Source organism: Rutilus rutilus (assembly GCF_951802725.1).
Source record: "Rutilus rutilus genome assembly, chromosome: 13".
Taxonomy (NCBI): domain Eukaryota; kingdom Metazoa; phylum Chordata; class Actinopteri; order Cypriniformes; family Leuciscidae; genus Rutilus; species Rutilus rutilus.
In genome coordinates, this window is record NC_140218.1 from 12,207,611 (window position 1) to 12,225,113 (window position 17,503).

At 39.0% G+C, this 17,503-nt stretch overlaps 1 long non-coding RNA gene across 1 annotated transcript; it reads right to left on the reverse strand.

Annotated features, from left to right (window-relative positions):
* Window positions 1-12: 12 nt before the first annotated feature.
* On the reverse strand, window positions 13-15,271 carry LOC311302433. Its single transcript, XR_014629569.1, has 4 exons — window positions 14,869-15,271; window positions 11,518-11,706; window positions 1,048-1,141; window positions 13-779 (listed from the first exon to the last, which is right to left on the reverse strand). It is a non-coding gene; the product is annotated as an uncharacterized lncRNA (long non-coding RNA).
* Between the last annotated feature and the right edge of the window lie 2,232 nt (window positions 15,272-17,503).

The following is a 17,503-nucleotide window of genomic DNA, read 5'->3' on the forward strand; positions in this document are numbered from 1 at the left end:
TCATCCCTGTGCCATATTGTGGCTATTAAATAACCAGAAGAATTAACAGAAGGTCACTTACTTGTAGGTGTTGCCTAGCGCTCAGTAACTAGGACATTTACCTAGCTAGCTAGCAAAGGTTATATATATATACACAGTCAAGTGATAAAGAAAGCACACCCATTTGAATTCTATGGTTTTACATATCCGGACATAGCTAATAAAAATCATCTGGTCTTTAGCAGGTCTTTACATTAGGTAAATACAACCTCAGATTAACAACAACACTTGACATATTACAACGTGTCATTATTTATTTAACAAAAATAAAGGCAAAATGTAGAAGCCATGTGAGACAAACTAAGTATGATTTAATTACCAATTTTAGCAGCAATAAATTGAAGTAATCATTTTCTATCTGTCTCACATCATTCTGGAGGACTTTTGGCCCACTCTTCACAACGTTTTATCAATTCGTCAAGGTTTGTGGGCATTTGTTTACGCACAACTCTCTTAAGGTCCCGCCGCAGCATTTCAGTCGGCTTGAGGTCTGGACTTTGACTGGGACAGTGCAACATCTTGATTATTTTCTTTTTCAGCCATTCTGATTTTTGTAGATTTGCTGGAGTGCTTGGGATCATTGTCCTGTTGCATGACCCAGTTTCGGCCAAGCTTTAGCTGTCAGACAGATGGCCGTATATACTTCAGATTCCTTTTTTTCTTGTTTTAAACAATCTCACAATTACATGTTTGTTTGTTTGTTTTTTACCTCTGAGGTAGAAATAGACTTCCATATACACCTGTCAATGAAATACACCATAAAATGAGCCCATATGACGTATATTTATGTGTATTGTAATTAACAGCATGCCACAGATGCAGCATATTGACATTATGTTGAGAATAACCCAGAAAATTCCATCAAAACAAGCATCTCAGCCAATTATAAACCAATTTACCATTTGAAAACACCTCGACCAAATAATGAACAGTGACATTTTGAAGCATGGTCAGCAGTGTTCACCACAATGTTTAGGTTGATTCCACATGAAAAAATATATAAAGTACCTGCAATAAAGCATACGTCCTTGCCAGTTTTGCCTGTACTTAGGGGCTCTTTGCTCCGACCTTACTTAACCTCTTCATTGATCCTTCCATCTGTCTAATTCAGAAAACAGACATAATCAAAAGCCTTCAAAGTCGATTTCGTTGCATCAGATGTTGTAATGCACCCAAGATCACTTGGCAATGAGAATAAGGACAAGAAACTAAAACGAGATCGAATCAATCGGTTGAACGTGTCGATAGAATCCTCATATTCTAACAAGCCTGTCCGCTGTGGTCACGTGTTCCGGTTTAAACGTTTAAACGGATCCTCTGCACATTTTGTATTTCTCGCTGTGAGCTTGCATCGGGGCTGCTATTTCTAGGCTGAGTGAAACTTAACAGATGTTGCTGTTAATTACTACAGGAGGGGGGAAATGCGATTTAAACACTTTTATTAATTAGTTCCAATGGAAGTGCGATGCCGGGGAGATGGAAAGGCTTGAGGGACAGTCGAGTACTGAGGTGTCAACAGTGCCAATGTCTGAGATCAAAATAACATGCTTCAAATGGAGCGTTGTCTCAAGCTTTGAAAGAAACCAGAATTGCCAGAAAACACCATTTTTTAGTGAGAAAAGTAATATATTAACATATATTTTTATATATCATTTAGGATATTTTATGATTAAACACATTTTATCACATGACATACATCTCTAACTGTTTTGGAGTTGTTGTTTTTTCCCCCTTCTGGAGGGTTCTAGAGTACGAAGAATATAAATATAATATAAATATAATACAAAAATATAAATAAAGATTAATTGTGGGCCTAGTTGAAGTTAAACAATGAAAAGTTTTTGGTAATAAATCGAACTATATTAAACATGTTTATATTAAATATACATTTAAAATTATATTATTTATATATTGTTTATATTATATTTTATAGTTATATATGCTAATATTTTATGTTTTTTTGGTTATATGTACATACATATACAGTCATGTGAAAAAGATAGGACACCCCATGAAATATTTTGTTCTTTTGTATACAAGAAATATGGACATATCAATATTTGATCTTCTTTCAAACAATATCTATAGATAAAGGTGATGTAACTGAACCAAAAACAATGCAATTTTAACCATGATATAATTTATTTAACAAAAAAATGTACAAAGATGCCAATTCCTACTGAGGAAAAAGTTAGGACACCCTATGGCCTAATAGCTGGTATTGCCCCCTTTGACTGAAATAACCTCAATAAGACGTTTCCTATAACTGTGTACAAGTTTCTGACATCGACTGGGAGAACGTTTTTCCCACATACAGAATCTTTTCAGCTGTGAATGTTTGAGGGGTTTCTTGCATGCACAGCCCGTTTCAAATTACCCCACAGCATCTCAATAGGATTAAGATCCGGGCTTTGACTTGGCCATTCCAGAACTCTCCATTTCTTTCTTTTGAGCCATTCCTTGGTGGATTTACTGGAATGTTTTGGGTCATTGTCATGTTGCATATAGTCCACATCCGCTTCAGCTTCAATTTCCGGACAGATGGTCTTACATTTTCCTCAAGTACCCTCTGATACAATGAAGAATTTAAGGCTGCGCAATATATCGAAATTATCGAAATATCGCAAATGTATATATCGTGATATGCATTTCGCAACGGCTTGCAATAACTGGGGTCATGAACAAAAGACAAAGAGAAAATCACTCACTGCTCTTGGCTGAATAACTTTTGTAGCTTTAATAAGAATCAGTATATATTTAATTCATACAGTGAAAACTATTTGATTATTCAGTTTACTGTTGTTACATAAACCTAATGTATGCCTACCTGAAACCCTAAACCCTGTGGTTTACACTGATGTTAAAATAACACTTCTTATGCTGCAGTAAAACACTGCTGTTCACTTTCAGAAGTTGTAGGGATGTTTTCTAGTAACAAAAAGAATGTGAAACACGTACGTAGGTTACATCATTTTAAATATTATTTTAAGATAATTTAAGTTTATTTTACACACTTTAAGCATTATCGTATTACATATTGAATATTGAATATCGCATTATTCTTCTGGCTCAACTTTGGATTCATCTGTCCAAAGCACATTGCTCCAGAAGTCCTGGTCTTTGTCTAGGTATTCTCTGGCAAACTTTAGTCTTGCCCTGATGCTTTTTTTTTTTTTTTTTTTTTTTTGCCAGCAAGGGTTTCCTCCTTGCACACCTCGCATACTTGCAGTCTCTTTCTTATGGTAGACGCATGTACTTTGACATCAACTGCGGCAAGAGTCACCTGTAGGTCCCGAGATGACATTTTAGGATTGTTGGAGACTTCTTTAAGCATCTTGCGGTCTGCTCTTGGGCTGAACTTGCTAGGACGGCCTGACTTGGGCATGTTGGCAGTTGTTTTAAATGTTCTCCACTTGTAAATTATTTGCCGGACATTGGAATGGCTAATTTCAAATATTTTGGAGATTTTTTTAAAATCCCTTCCAAGACTCATATGCATCTACAACCTTCTTTCTGAAGGCCTCAGAGAGCTCTTTTGATCTCACCACTTCCACAATCAAGAGCAAACCAAACGAAATGTCTGAGGTCAGGCTCCTCCACAATCCTCTCTGACGATGTTAGAATCTTTTTATCATGATGTGGCGCACCTGATTCTAACTTTATGCAAGTAGTAAATAAATGTGGAGGCGTCCTATCTTTTTCCTCACCAAATATTTCATTTCTATTTAGGAAATTTTACAAATAATTTAAAAAAGACATTTCTTCAGTTTTATTAGTTTTTAGTATTATTATTTATATTATCTCCATCTCTCAATATTGTCAAAATGAAGATCCAATGTCCATATGTTGAAAAAGACAAAGGTTTTCATGGGGTGCCCTATATTTTTGACTGTAGCCTAGTGTTTTCAGATGAACAAGATGATGAAAATGAGATTATGTTCGACTAGTTATTAAAATCGAAATACTGAATGAATACATTAAATGTAATGTATTTAAATGATTTTAAACACCATACATGTATATTTAATTAAGTTTGTTTAGACCGATAATGGATTTTTCAGATAATGATTACTAAAATGGAAAAAGAGCAGATTTTTTATATAAATCGATGTACTGCATGAATAAATGTAATATATTTAAATGAATTTAAACATTTAAATACCATATATTTCATAAAATAATATTACATATATTTATATGAAAATTAATGTAAGACATAGGCCTACATTTTTAAAAATCATTTAAATAGTTTACACTTAATGTTTTCATGCAGTTCATAATTTTTTAATAACTTATCGTAAATCAGCTCTTTTTCCATTTTAGCTATCATTATCTAAAAAAAAAAATCCATTAGCAGATTCTACAAACTTCTAGATCTAGAATCTAGATATTAAAAATCTAGATATTTCTTAGTATTTTTATAGAGACCTTTTGCCAAGCTCTAAAATACTGGCTAGGAATTGTGTGTGTGGGGGGGGATTGGGGTTTAAGTCAAAAGGGTCGAGATCCACTGCTATAGCAGCTTTAAAAGACTAGCCCTGCTTCTAGAATTCGCTCTCTTGCTCACTCCCTATATAACCAGCTTTAACCCAGAAATTACGGGCAGCCTGAAGTGACTTTGACGATGTTCCTCCGCACCGGGACACACTTGCCATTTTGAGTTCTTTGTCTGGCCAGCATGTACAACAAAACAGACACCGACAGAGAGCCGAGCATCTCAGCTGGTCCGCGGAGCAGAACCACGTACATATCGTGAAATATGTACGCTGTCTGTGCTTTAATACACTCTCACACGTCTCACTCCCAAGACTGGATGGACAGGAGAGAAAAGGCCCAGTGGAAAAATAAAGTGCCATAATGAATCTAAAAAGCATGATTCACTCCCATCAGACGTACTCAGGGAAGTGTCACGTTCTCCCAAGCTCCCTGACCGCTGACAGGCCTGTTGGGGAGAGAGAGGGGAGAGCAGGGGCAATGGAGATGGCACGCAAGAGTATAAATCCTAATTACACCCGGTATCACCCGTCGCAAATGGCCGTCTTTTTCAAGGCAACCGATTTAGAGGTTTTTTTTTTTACCTGTAAATTGTAAAATGTATTAAATCCCCAGAGGAGGAGAAACCGGGCAATAGGCTTTGTACATGAACAAAACACTCCAAAAAAACAAAAGGACACAGGAAATAAATGTGAGTAGAGCGGGGGAAGAAAGAGGCAGCAACCTCTGCATTGGGCTTTGAAAGGAAAGGTAACGCAATCAATTAATCCTGGCAGTAATTGGGTGTTGGGAAAAAGGCAAAATGCAGTAATGAAAGTCATCCGTTGTGCTCGTCTTTCTCTCCCGGCCTGACGAACCCTCCCCCCCATCATCTGCGGGATCTCAGGTGCTTAGCCATGCAAATCTGTCTGACAGCTCAGTACATCTCTGTCTGCCTAATTGGACAGTATAGAGTTGTTTATGGATATTGAAGACATTTAAGGCTCAGTCGGGGGCTGCTCAAAAATCATTAGCCGTGGGCCTCTGATACTGGACTAAGTCTTCTCCCTCCGCCGATGTCAAACTCAGCCGTAAAAAATGTTTATCTTTGTCACCTGCGCGGAAAGGGGCTCTGGAAAGCCTCGCAATGTACGAGAGGAACATCTTAACGTGCGAGGCTTCAGTCGTGACAGCTCAGACAATGGCCTTCCAATTAGAGACGTACTGTGGAGTTAGCGATGCGGCGTAACGCGACTCATCAAAATAATTTGCTCGAAATTCTTTTATTCCGTCTCTTTAATTAAAGTAATAGAGAACAGTTAGAGATCGTATCACGAGGTACAGTCATACTACTGTGCAGAGAGCATCTGGTTGTCCACCGTTTTAAGCCTCAGACAGCATGTCCATGGACCGTTTACTGAACTTAAAACACTCAAAAAAGACAAGAGCCGGCTGAAATCACCAGTTCCAGTGTGATTAGTTCGTTTTAAGTTATGGGAGTCAGGGTGCACTTTTTTTTTTTTTAAACAAATTTGTTTCTTAGGCTTAGGCTGCTACTATGAGCACTTTAGAGCAAGAACTATAGCTGCATTTTACTGTGTCTTTAAAATCAATCAAAACAAATGTAGCATTGATTTAGCTTCTTACCTCAAATCATGCTAAAATACTGTATTTTGACCATTTAAATCAGCAAAACAAATTGGCAACAAAAGTACTATTCATTTAGCTTCTTAGCTCAAATAATATTTTTTACATATTTCAAATCAGCAATAAAATCTGGTAAGAATAGTAAAATTCATAGCTTCTTATCTCAAACAATGTTAAAATACTTTGTAATATTTGTAAAATTTCAAATCAGCAAAAAAATCTGACAACAAAAAGTAGCATTCATTTAGCTTCTTAGCTCATATCAAGCTAAAATACCGTTTTAACCTTTTTCAAATCATCAGGAAAATCTGGCACCAACAGTAGAATAGCTTCTTATCTCAAATAACAATAAAATACCGTTTTAACATTTAAAATCAGCAAGAAAATCTGGCTAGAAAAGTAGCATTCATTTAGCTACTTAACTCAAATCATGCCAAAATACTGTATTTTAACATTAGCAATACAATCTTAGCTCAAATGATAAATTACTGTAATCCATTTGCTAAGTTAATGAAGTAATCTGGAGTAAACAAACTAGCTCCAATGACTGAAAGCCAGGACAGCCACCATACTGAATGTCTCTGGACAATTTAAGATTTACCTGCCTTAAACATTGCATAAAGGCAGTGCTTGATGTGGACAAGACTTCATCAACACTGGTGAAAAACCAGTCTACAAAAGACCAGCAACAATACAGCTCACACTCGCCTACATTCAATACACAGATTCTGCAAATAGAGCAATGTGTGCAAATAAACAAAGATCTATATTAAGTAAAGAGTTTATTGTTGTGTAAATCGATGCCTTCATAATGAAAGTTTGCTTGCAGACGACCCAATAAGTCCACCATAATGTCCCACATACTCAGTAGTCTTAGAGATATTGGTGAAGTCAAGAAAGACAGATTCCCTTTCCTTTCCCCTACCTCTCTCTCTTTCCAGCTATAAAGCAAAGGCCCAATCAAAGGCAGACTCAGTTTCTATTATCTGTTCTCACCAACACCCTCCCAGCCCTCCTTCACCAGTGCCCCCATTACAGAAATGTTTCTTCCCATCAAAGCCTTTACTTATCACTTCACCGGTGACATTGAACTTCCCATGCCCCGGCCGCCGAGACACATCTCTGAACCCTCACAATCACTCTTCATCCCCAGTAACAATTTAGTAATGAAGTATTGATTTCCAGATTCCCTTCTTATGGATGATATTAGATTTGGTTTGATAAACTGTGTCGGGGGCCCCTAATCTGCTCCGTCCCTTTCCCCGCTGTCTGTAAAACAAAGTGCCACTAGAGGGATAATGACCAGGGAACATCGATGAACTCATTTCATCAATTTGTAACACTTGACAATGAAAAAGGGCCACCGTTTTTCACACACCAATGTCAAAGTTTATTGCTCAGGGTAGGGTCTTATTGGAAGCCCGACATCTTGGCTCTAATTTATGGGCCCCTGTGTGCTGGTTACTTTGAAAGGAAATGTTTGGATACGGCTGGGATATTAGTGTTGCACCTGGTCTGGCTGGTTTTTACAGGGCCACCGGGGATCTATGCATCACGTCGGCAAATACAACAACAACTTGCAGCCGCCGAAGCTATCTGGCCATTAGGAGGGGAAAGTAAGGGGGTCTATGACATGCATAAGTCATGAGATGATGCTACGTCTTGGTAAGACGGACTCCTCAAGGGATGAAAATAATTCACCTACTAGAGCGGGCAACAAAGGCCCCAGCTCTTTTCACAACCTGCAGAATGTGGACTCAACTAAAAAGTCCTGTGTTTACATTGGTAGTATAATTCAAGGTACTGGCGTCTCATAATGAGTTAATGCAATCTAAGCCTCAGCGGTCCAGTCGAGGCCTCTGATTGCATTTTGATAAATCTCTTTTGCTTTGTAATTTAATGTGAACCTTTTTACATTTTAACATTGCGAAGTTGGATCTCTACAAATGACTTGGATACATTCTAAGTTCTACGACTAAGGCCCTGTTTACACCTGGTATTAAGATGTGTTTTGGTCGATCAGATCACAAGTAGACGAGGGAGACACATTCCCGTTTACACCTGGTGTTTTAATCCGTCTCTTTTGTTCCCTTTCAACTACTTCTGTCCTGATTTCTTCGAGCGAAGGGTCTATGGGCGGGTAAATGTATGTTTTTTTCAGATCCTTCGATCTAATGGACAAAATAAGCTTGCGCAATTTACATATGAACACGCACGGAGATGATGAAAAAAAACACACAACTGATACAAGAGTATCAGCTTTAGTTTCTGCTCTGACAGCCGCAAGACCACGCCGAACGCTATGAGTGTGTGTTAGAAATCAGGAATGGTGAGAGAACATTTTTAGTCTTCAAACCAAACTTGGGTCTCCAGCTAACAAAGTTTAAATCCCAGCTGGCTAGCGTACTTCCCATAATGTTTACGCGTTGGCTCAGTAGGCGGTCTTTTGCGGCTGTTCGAACACATTCGAACACATGAGCGTTTACGCTACAAAAGCAATCCGGTCGAATGCATTTTCGAATACCTTTGGAAGTGGTCGAAAGTGGGCAAGCTCAAAGCGTTTTAGACCCCGTTTACACCTGTATTTAGCATCATCCACTTGTGATGCGATCTACCAAAATGCATCTTAAAACCAGGTGTGAACAAGTAGTTTAGTGTAATTCCTAAATCTGTCTTAGTAAAGGTGGAACTTAGTAAAGGTGGTTGACTTAAAGGGCTTTAGTAAAGAGTCAAAAGAAAACGCACCAGTCCCTCGGACATCAGCTCTAATTTCCAGCCAGTCTGCCGTGAGATAATGTTGTATCCTGCCCTGGCTGATGGACAGCTGAATCTCTTTATCCTTTGTACTTTATTTACAACAGTCAGACTGCTCTGCACGCTGGCCCGATTTCACAGGTGAATGCACACTATTCTCTGGGAAAAAACAATTGAGGTACGGCAAGAGGATATAAACGAAGAAAAAGGCCAAGTATCTCTGAGGCGGAAATAGATGATATCTTTCTCAACCACCACAGAGTACCTCTCAAATCACCTTTCTCCCGTAAGTCAGTAAAACAAGCTCATTTATTCTCCTTTTCCATCGTCTCATGCAAACTGTTACTAGCACTACAAGGCATTACATGGCTGAGAAGTGAGAATGAGTGTTTTCTTTGTCTTCTGCAAAAGTGTTTGTTAGAGGCCCATCCCTCGGAGCACCAGAGGCCCTTTTACTGCAACTCAGGCATCGTGGGCTCTGCTCTCAGTAATCACATTGCCTCTCCCCCGCGAGATCTACGTGCATAGTGCTTATCAACTAGATTACCGCCAGGTGAAGATGAATAACCCAATTTGCGGCTCCTCATTTCGGTGGGTGTAGTATTCAGTGTCAGCAGGCATTAGCAGATAAAGTGTATTGCTTTGCTGGATGGGTGTGGCTGAATCGCCTTTAAGATTGAGACATACGTCCACTTGGGCAGATGAGATGTCTCCATAAGCACTGCTTGGACCATGAGTAGTCTTCACCTTTATCTTAATGCTGACCACAGAAAATTTGCAAAGAACTAAACTTCACTAAACATACTATCATGGATTTTAGCTGGGGTAGATGCCATATTTAATGGCACTCTGGGAAAGATGTGCTATATAGTCAATCATTTGTTCTGCTGTGTACCTTGATGTTAATTATTCAGCATGTCTGAAAAACGAAGCTTAGAAGTGATCTTGGACAGTAAAAACCTACTGAGCAAACTATACATCTATACAGTACTTGACCGCCTAGTTTTCTTTTGTATCATATTAAATTTGCCATCTATTAAAAGTTTGGATGCTGGTGTCCTCATAAAGGCTTCTTAACAGCAAAACTCCTTCGATCAGTTGGCATCCTCAGAAAGACCATAGTCAACTCTATTGGATGCTACACAAGTTTTGCTGGTGAACACCAGCACCTAACATGCACAAACCAGATCCGACCTGCATGGAAATTCATGTTGGTTTAAGCCAGGACTATTCAACTCTGGTCCTGGATGGCCACTGTCCTAGAGAGTTTAGCTCCAACCCTAATCCAGCGCATTTGAACCAGGGGTCCATATAAGCTGCGAATGCTCTGCATACCCAAGGCATTCATGGACTCACTAATTAATATTAACACATTACTAGAAATTCACTTGTTTGAGGTGTACCATAAAGCTTACATGATAACATGTTGGTAATACATATATAACTGTCCGTCATTTATTTATTTGCCAAACGACTGTCATTTTCTTCGAATCTGCCAGTTACTGAGGGTTTCAGGTAAACGGATCCACAAAAGTTTTGGCGCCTATGTGCTCTGTTGTTATGTATCATCATCATTGTCCCACGTTCTCATTGGTTTGCTGGCATATGGGGAATTTCATGCTGTCCGCGAATCGCTCGCCCAAGCGGAAAAATGTGCTGTCGCTACCAGATCTAAATCACCGAAAATCACATTGTATTTGATATAAAACTAGACTAAATCAAATGAAAAAAAGTCATACCTGAAACTATTTTCATAGTATTTCATTTACCTCAAAGGGTTAATTTATACTTCTGCGTTGAACCTAAGCTGTAGCTACATCTTAAGCTGTGTGTAGCACGTGTAGCTTATAGTGTAGACTGACGTGCACCTCTCCAAAAATGTAACAACCCGTCAATTCTACACAGACAGCAAGCGCTGTGATTGGTGTGCTAGAACCCCTCCTTCAGGTCCAAAAAATGAAATTTCCTCAAACACATTTCCGCTTGCGGATTATAAATGATCTGTTCTTCGATATTTAACCATTAAAGCTGCAACAAAAGTCGCTGTCTATTTGCCGCTCGCTACTGATTTGAACATGCTAATCAAGGATTATTTGAAAAAAAAGACGAGAATGTGGAATAAGAGTCGGAACTAAATTCTGAAAGACACTGGCCCTCGAGAACAGGACTGGTCTTCTCAGCAGGGTAGGCATTCACAGTTCATATCTACATAGCTTAGTGTCCTCCATTTTTCACAGTTTCTGCGGGTTAATGAATACCAGTGACACAAAGAACTAGAACGAGTTTTGATGGGTCCCAAGAGGAGTTTTTCCCCAGGCCTTGCACTTGAACGCTAGTGCCTGAAAGGGGCGACTACACTACATATTACCGCCGGTAATGCATCGCAGCGTTATGGATGGCCCTACTGTCCACCGCCTCTCAGTGCAAGGGAGGTCAGCATCTTGCAAACGAGTGCCACGCTGCCCTCTGAGGTGATTACTGATAAAGAATGACACGCTGAAGGGAGACGCAGGGGAAATATACGCCAGTCTCCTGCCTCTGTACTTTTCTTTCATTGGGAAGGGCTGTGTGCAATGTATAAATACAGAGCGAACAAAAACTCACCTCTCCTTATGAGGCACTTCATCTCCGAAAGAGGACAGAAGGTCGAGTCATCAAAAATGCAGGAGGGTTTTGGTAGAGTATCCACATGCTCTCTCTGATATTGTGATGAGGTCTCGAATATTTTCATACATGCTGCATTTTCTCTGTAAGACACTCTCTGTCACAGTGAAAAGGCCTGTGACACGAAGACTGTAAAAGACAGAGAGGAAATGGTTCATGTCGGAAACATATGAGGGGTGGCTATCACACAATAAACATGCAAGAAACAACATATTTAATGCCAGAAAATTGCAAAATTGTACCTTTAAAGGGATACTCCACTTTTTTCAGAAATAAGCTCATTTTACATCTCCCCCAGAGTTAAACAGTTGAGTTTTACCGTTTTAGAATCCATTCAGCCGAACTCCGGGTCTGACGGTACCACTTTTAGCATAGCTTAGCACAGATCATTGATTCTGATGAGTCCAGTAGCATTTCTTTCAAAATGACCAAAGAGTTTCAATATTTTTCCTATTTAAAACTTGACTCTTCTGTAGTTAAACCGTGTACTAAGATCGACGGAAAATGAAAAGTTGCGATTTTCTAAGCCTATATGGCTAGGAACTACTCTCATTCCGGCGTAATAATCAAGGAACTGTGCGGCCGTACCATGGGTGCAGCAGGCGTAGTGATATGACGCAGCGCCTAAAAATAGTCCCCAGCTCGGTAACTTCTTCCAACGTGACCGGGACTAAGTTTGTCTAACCTATTAGACCTATTTTCAGGCGCTGCGTCATATCATTACGCCTGCTGCACCCATGGTACGGCCGCACAGTTCCTTGATTATTACGCCGGAATGAGAGTAGTTCCTAGCCATATAGGTTTAGAAAATCGCAACTTTTCATTTTCCGTCGATCTTAGTACACGGTTTAACTACAGAAGAGTCAAGTTTTAAATAGGAAAAATATTGAAACTCTTTGGTCATTTTGAAAGAAATGCTACTGGACTCATCAGAATCAATGATCTATGCTAAGCTATGCTAAAAGTGGTACCGTCAGACCCGGAGTTCGGCTGAATGGATTCTAAAACGGTAAAACTCATCTGTTTAACTCTGGGGGAGATGTAAAATGAGCATATTTCCGAAAAAAGTGGAGTATCCCTTTAAGGGTACAACAGCTTGTAACTGGGGCATTGTACCATATCTACCCCTAAAAGGTGCATATTAGTATAGAGTAGTAATACAGTATTTGCCCTTAAGGTACTCTATTATGAAACGTTTAGGGGTAAATAAGGTACAAAGATGTTCATTTGAGGGTACTACCTCATTGATAAGCTGTTGTGCATCTAAAGGTAACATTGAAGGAGTTTTGTCTTAAACTGCCTACGGGACATTTTGCCAGATGCTTGGCTTTTATTGTATATCCCCTCCCTTAGTGAATCCTAATTGGTCCATGATCCTGCTTCACAAAGATCTACAGGTATATGTTAAACATAAAATGTTCTGACTGGTTATGATTGTATTGCATCACACAGTATTTTTGCTTTCAGTTTAGACAAATACATTACTTAACTGGTTAGGACACTTGGTTTTTAAATTGTGCATGTTGTCAATTACCACAGACCTCGGTTTCTAAGGACAGAACACATGTTAACATTTATATGTCCACAATGAAGTCCTAGCAGGCAGTCGTAAAGCATTGCTTTTAAAGGAACATGCCGACTTTTTGGAACCTTAGCTTATTCACCGTATCCCCCAGAGTCAGATAAGTCCATACATACCTTTTTCATCTCCGTGCGTGCCGTAACTCTGTCTGACGCACCCACCGCTAGCCTAGCTTAGCACAAAGACTGGAGGTAAACAGCTCCAGCTAGCATACTGCTCCCAATAAGTGACAAAATAATGCCAACATTTTCCTACAAATTCCATACAAATCATAACATGTAAATAGGAAAATGTTGGCGTTATTTTGTCACTTATTGGGAGCAGTATGCTAGCTGGAGCTGTTTACCTCCAGTCTTTGTGCTAAGCTAGGCTAGCGGTGGGTGCGTCAGACAGAGTTACGGCACGCACGGAGATGAAAAGGGTATGTATGGAATGATACGGTGAATAAGCTAAAGTCCCAATAAGTCGGCGTGTTCCTTTAACTATAACACTATTTTAAAAATAAGACACTTTTTTAAACATGTTAGCATGACACTAGTGCATTAGAATATAAAAGTATTTTGACTTGTAGCATGGCTAGCTAGAATAGTAAACCAAAAGTTTGATTAAAACACACAGGCTTTGCATTTCTGCTTTTAAAACCTCCAATATGACTAAGTATTGTAGCATTTCTCTTTAATTTATACACAGTATCATTTAAATTTATGTCACAAATGCTATCCTTAAACAGTTAGTTAATGCCCATTAGAGAAGAAAATTCTGATCTTAAGATCAGCAGCCGAACCCCTTAATAACAAAGGATTTTAAGTGTTTTCATACCCACACACAAAGAAATAGACTGTCAGAGAAGGAGAGAAGAGAGTCAATACTGTTTGAGCCTCTATGTGTGCACACATGCACTTGAAATATTAGGTTGTTAGCAAGCACCATTACGAAGTGAGAAAGGGAGGCGAACAGAGCCATTCTTTCACGAGGAGGTGCCATGTCCCAACCATCACACTCCCGGCACAAGAGGGCTCCAATGGCACCTGAGGGGGAATCACATGGCTGTCATCCCAGAAAGCCTCCTGCACTGATGCAGGCCTGCCATCTGCTCTCCATATGAGATAGAAATGAGGAATTGTCTTTGAAAAGCCATCTTTCTCTCTTCTTCAACTCACCAACTGAAAAATCGTTGTTATTGCTACAGTATTGTGGAAGCAAAAACAGGAAGCCACACCGTTGGTAGCTGGTTGACTAACGTTGTGGGTAATTACCTAAAATGCTAACAGAGTTGCTGGGCCATTCCTCTTATGCTATACTTTTTGAACTCTGTAACTTTTATTTATTCTATATGAGAATGTGTATGCTCTGATCAAAGCTTATTCACACATTTGCAAGAAAAGGATGGAACCTAACAGGATAGAAATTAACTGCTAAAGTTAAGCTTTTCTCATTGATAGAATAAGAGTTTACATGGACATGTCAACTTTACGTTTTTAATAATCTTTTAAAATGTTGATATTATCATAGCAATTTCTGTAATTTTATCAAACCGGATGGGATATTTTAAAATGACAAACCAACTAATACAACAATGCAAGGCCACGTTTAAAATTGAATACTCTCTTGAGTAGGTACTTATTTTGAATAGGTACTGCAACTGCTAAAAAAGTATGTTCTATATAGTATGTATATGTGTGTATATGAATGTATTTCAGATGACCTACCAGCGTCAGTTGCGTCGCTTCACTTCCATTCACACATCCTCTCCCGTGGCCTCATGGGATAGTAAAGATTCCATCATATGCACACTTCAGAATCCCACCAATTGTTTGTTTTTTTTAAAAACTGCGCTGCAAAAAAAAAAAAAAAATGCTTTTATTAGTATTTTTGTCTTGTTTCCAGTCCAAATATCTAAAATATTCTAAATGTAGGGATTTAGGGGGGTTTTTGCTCTAAAACAAGCAAAATGATCTACCAATTATCTTACCAGAAAAATAATCTTAATTCAAACAGAAACAAGATTATTTTTCTTACCCCATTGGCAGATAATTATGCACGTTTAAAGAAAAAACTCGCTTAATCTAGATTTTTTTAATTGATTTTTTTGTCTATAGTCAATCTTGATTTAAGAATTGTTAAGATATTTGGACTGGAAACAAGACAAACATACTAAATAAGAAAAACATTTTTTTACAGTGTGTGAATTCGGACATACTTATTTTGTCCCACTGTTCTTCACCTACTATATAGTAGGGAAGTATTTGATTCAGAGTGCTGCTTTACTGATGTTTGTGCTGTTGTTTCAAAATGATGTCACTTCCTGGAAGATGATGTCATTAATGAACTGGCTTTTGTTATTTAAAGGGATATTACACTAAACAAAATGGTATAAAAAGTGATGCAGTGAACATGTGAAAAACGATTTGATTACCAATTACAATATTTGAAACATTTTGATTAGAGAAAGCAAGTGGAATATTGTAATATTTCTTCATTGATTTTTTTTTTTTTTTTTTATGACAAAAATGGCAACAAGCACAACAATAGCAGTAAAATAATTAAATCAACCCTCATGTTTACTTAGAACAAAAACATGAAACTGAAAACAAAAAGGCCCTGCACGGCAGGAATAAAAATACTATACTGTATTTAATCAGATTTAAATTTAAGCATACATACAGTTTGATACAGGCTCCTGTAAGTGAACCTCTCCATGCCTTTTGTTTTGTCACTCTGCGCAAATTATCCCTGGCCCCCACAGAGCCTACAAGAAAAGGCATTATTTTATGACACTAGGAGGAGAAAGAGAAGAAAAACAATGCAAAAAAAAAGGAGAGTGAAAAAGGGAGATGGGCAAAAAAAGGTCCTTCAGGGAACATGGTGTAAATGAACTTCCAGGAATGACACAGGCGAGCAATGAGGCGTGGATAGAAAATATACGCCGCACATCATCGGATAGAGATGCCAGTGGAAATGGCTTCATTGAAGTGTCAGCCCTCATCCATCAATCAATCATCCGCAAGAAACAATAACGGCCGCGGCGATGGTGCGGCTTTTATGGGGCTTACTCATGGGTATCGGCAACAGCACTTAAGGGTGGCTCTGACACAGGAGGAAAAAGCGAGGTTAGGGGTATGCAGACGCATTTCACATGCAGGTAGAGCGCAGGAGGCAGAAAAAGAGAGCGCGTGGGGCGGGAGGGGGGGGGATCACACTTAGTGGACGTGCTTTTGCAAAAAGAAAAAGAAAAGAAAATGCGAAAAACTCCCCTGGCAAAAAAGAAAAATAGCCCACCGCCCCATGCTCCTGATCCAGAGTGTAGAAAGGTGGAAAACAAAGCTGTCTTCCATCTATCATTCACCCTCCATCTATCACTTCTGCTCTGTGTTTTGAGAGCGTGTGAGATTGTGATGTTTAGACCGTTGTAATATTTATGGCTCGATGATAGAAGGGAAAGACGGGCTCAGACAGGCGGACGTTAGTTGTATATTTTCACGGGGTCGTGACCTCGGTCCCGTATCTCCCTCAGTGGTTTCGAATACGCTAACGCAACATCTGGGGAAGAGCCATTGCGCTTTATGTTTACGTGATGAAATTAACGTTTCCAGAGCAGTGGTCGTTTTGTCGGACAATCAGAATGCATTGGAGACTATTTAAAGATGTTATTTAAAGAAACGGTTCGTCCAAAAATGAAAATTATATCATTTAATCCCCCTTGTGTTGTTTCAAACCCATATGCTACCTTATAGGATAGCGCCATATTTACTTTTGACAGGAATGAAAACAAGGCTGTGAGGGAAAGGATACATTTAATGTTTGTGATTGTACTGTTGTTTAACAACAATTCGATTGTTCAGCTGACTTTCCGACAAAAAAGAAGAAAAAAACGTTCAGTAGACAAATTACTAAATAAAACAGTTTTAAAAGTTGTGACTTGTGAAAATTACATGATCTAGGTCCTTTATACAGTGTGCCATTGAAACCCCTCAGAGCCTTGTTTTCATCTGTGTTAAATTCAATATGGCGTCTGACCTGACCTGACCTGACCTGACCTGACCTGACCTGACACCGGGGCTGAATTCCAAATTGCCCCTCAATCACAATTCCCTACGTTAGTCCACTAATATACTTCACTTGAAGGAGTATTCTTGAATTCGGACAGTTAAGTTGTACACTCGTTATTGCGGTGCAATGGGGGATAGAATGAGTGCACTCAATAACGTCCACTATGGTTTCCGACATAAAAAATGGCTGTCCCTTCAAATAGTGCCGTTTGAGGGTATAGGGGGCGATTTCGGATTCAGGCCGTGTCTACACCAGACACAAGCGGTGTGGAGTGATGAAAGCAGATAGAACCCA